At 53.5% G+C, this 2,706-nt stretch overlaps 1 long non-coding RNA gene across 1 annotated transcript; it reads right to left on the bottom strand.

The window, feature by feature from the left end:
* Positions 1–278: 278 nt before the first annotated feature.
* Positions 279–2,427, bottom strand: LOC129682212 (uncharacterized). Its single transcript, XR_008720957.1, has 3 exons — positions 2,229–2,427; positions 1,602–1,727; positions 279–760 (listed from the first exon to the last, which is right to left on the bottom strand). It is a non-coding gene; the product is annotated as an uncharacterized LOC129682212 (long non-coding RNA).
* Positions 2,428–2,706: the final 279 nt, after the last annotated feature.

Below are 2,706 nucleotides of genomic sequence, written 5' to 3'. Positions count from 1 at the left end.
AAAGGAGAATTAATAACTATAAAACCTCTCTTTGTCTCTGTCTGTTTGTCTCTCTCTCACACACACACACACACACACCAATGAGGAAGAAACCACATTCAAGGTATCAGGGGCCCCACCTGGCCTTTTCTGGTAGACTCCATCCCAGAAGTTCCCCTGTGTGGAGTGAGTGTGTGGGTACATTTCCTGAGTTCAAGGTGTGGGTTTACACACCATGAATCTCTAGCACTGTCCGAGTACCCGGTGTTGGGTGTAGAGGAAGGAAGGCTTACCTGTGTCAAGCCAACATCCTCCTCAGGCCTGGAAGGGGTGGTCTTGGGGTCAGACTCCTCACCCACGCCACTATCTTCCTCCTCCTGGGGGGTGTCCTGTGGGAGCCGGCTGTCCGAAGCTGTCTCAGGATGTAGCCCCAGGATGGCAGGACTTGGGGAGCCCTCACTGCCCTCTTCACAGGGGAAGTTCTCGCTGGCCACACTGGAAGACGGGCTGTCAATCCCGCTGTCCCTGTTAGGGATCTTCAAGGCACCGCTAGGCTCCCCTAAGGAGACATCCCCTGCCGAGGCTGGGCTGCCATGGGCCCCTCGGTGGGCACCTGGCCCAATGGGAAGTGTTTGAAGCTTCCCCACTGGGGAGCTTCTGGGCACAGCACTCAGTACACCAAGAGGGGAAATGGCTTCTTGGGGAGTCGAAGGGCTCCTACCCAACTCCATTGTCACAGCCAAACTCACTGGGCTCTGCCAGGAGGCTGGCTAGCGCCTTCCTGTTGGGGAGAAAGAAGCCAGAAAGAAGAAGTACAGTCACTGAAAGCAACCCCTGGAGAGTCAGCCTCAATCAGATGGGCCAGCCGGTCCTCCCCAGACAGGCGTTGGGGGAATGGCAGAGGGAACATGTTTTGTCTAAAATAGCAAGGTTTTCGCCTACTTAAAAAAAGCAGTCCTAGGGCTGGGGGAGTCAGTAGGTAAAGTGCTTGCTGCTGTGGGCACAGGAGGACCTGAGTTCAGATGCACACAGCACCATGTTAAACGTTGGGCGTGGTGGTGCTAAGTGAAGGTACCCGAAATCCCTGTGCTAAGGGCCGAGGAGGCAGCTGGATCCTCGTAGCTCAATAGCCAGCCAGTCCAGCCAAAAGAATTAGTTCTAATGAGAAACCCTGGCACAAAAATAAACTAGAGGGAGACACTGACGTGACCACTGGTGCACACAGACATACAGAAGTAATGCGTGGAATAGTACATAAACTTTGTGGGATGTGAGGCTACTATTTAAAAATACATGCATGAAACAAAGACACAGCCAGCAGAAGGGTGGCGGCCTCCACTTGGAAAGCACCTTTGTGTCCACACAGCTTTTTAAACCCTGATGTTTCCGGGGAAGTGAAGCCAATGCCCTGGTCACTACAGCTAGGTCACGTGACCAGTGCATACCAGACAGGAGACAGAGTCAAGAGCTAATTCTTAGAGCTCAGAGTTCAGCAACAGCTGGGAGAAAGGTCAAAGGTGAGACTGGTCTAGAGGGGGATAGGCAGTCCCTGGAATCATCTTGATGGTAAGGCGAGGTTTCAGAGGAACGGGGGGGGGGGGCTGCAGACGGCAGTCACTTACCTGTCCCCCAGCGCTGATGCCCAATGAGGCCGGCAGGGACTGACGGGCAGGTGCCTGCTTTGGGCTAGAACAGTCTATTGAAAATGTCTTGCCCAGACCATCAGAAGCGGAGCTGTTTAAATGGTACTGGAAAAAAAAAAGAAAACACACGAAAGAGAATGGTGTTTGGAACAGACCAAAGCCCCAGTTCCAAAGGAAGGAGCTGAAGAAAGACATCTTAGGCCCCCCTCCCACCAGAGCAGACCCAGGGCAGGACATAGGCTTCCTGGGACAGATGAAGGGCCAGGACGGCCCACTGTCAGCGTCTGAGACTGACCATGTGGCGAAGGAAGGCCAGGATGGTGCCAGGGTTGGTGCCCGTGGGTAAGCAGTGCCCTGAAGCCAGGGATCAGCTAGGGCAGTTAGGAGGAGTCAGTACATTGCAGCCCTCCCTAGCCCTCGCTGTCACCAGACACACTCCCCACGCTTATGCTGGAGTCCCCACACTCACACAGAGCAGGGATCTTAAACAGTCCTGCTGGCAGCGCTGCCATTCACGAAGTAGCTCACACACATTCACACACTGCCAGACACACTCAGCGTCCCGCTCGCACAGTGGCCCCACCAGACACACACACTCACTCACACGGTTCCTCTTCTGGACACTTGGTAGCTCGGTGAACACACTGGTTCACTCTCGGATATTCCCTGGCCCGCAGCTTCTGTCCTCACTTCCTTCTCCAGACAGCAGTTTAGCCATCTGTGCAGACTCGGTCCTGGAGCTACACCTGACCGCCTCGCCTCCAAACGCTCACAGAGACAGCGGAGTGCCCCTGGCTCTGGGAGCCAATAGGCCGCTGGACAAAGCTCCTCCCACACACACACACACGCTCACCTTCCGGTGGCTAAACTATTTTGGGGTGGGCTTTTCTGTCAGTGACTCCAAAGTCACTTGAGGAAGACATTTTTCATTGGCTAGCGTCACATTCTTTTTTTTTTTAAGGAAATAGCTTTATTACTCAGGTTACTATATAATCACGCCTCAAGGCAATGACTCCTATGTGTCCAAACTTCTGAAGTAGCTGCCCAGTAGGTGAATTTACACGTTAAATTCAATCAGAAAGAA

The sequence above is a fragment of the Psammomys obesus genome, unplaced genomic scaffold (genome assembly GCF_907164565.1).
Source record: "Psammomys obesus unplaced genomic scaffold, mPsaObe1.curated_primary_1811, whole genome shotgun sequence".
Lineage (NCBI taxonomy): Eukaryota > Metazoa > Chordata > Mammalia > Rodentia > Muridae > Psammomys > Psammomys obesus.
The sequence above is the reverse complement of the archived record's forward strand: the minus strand, read 5'-3'. Positions and strand labels throughout refer to the sequence as shown.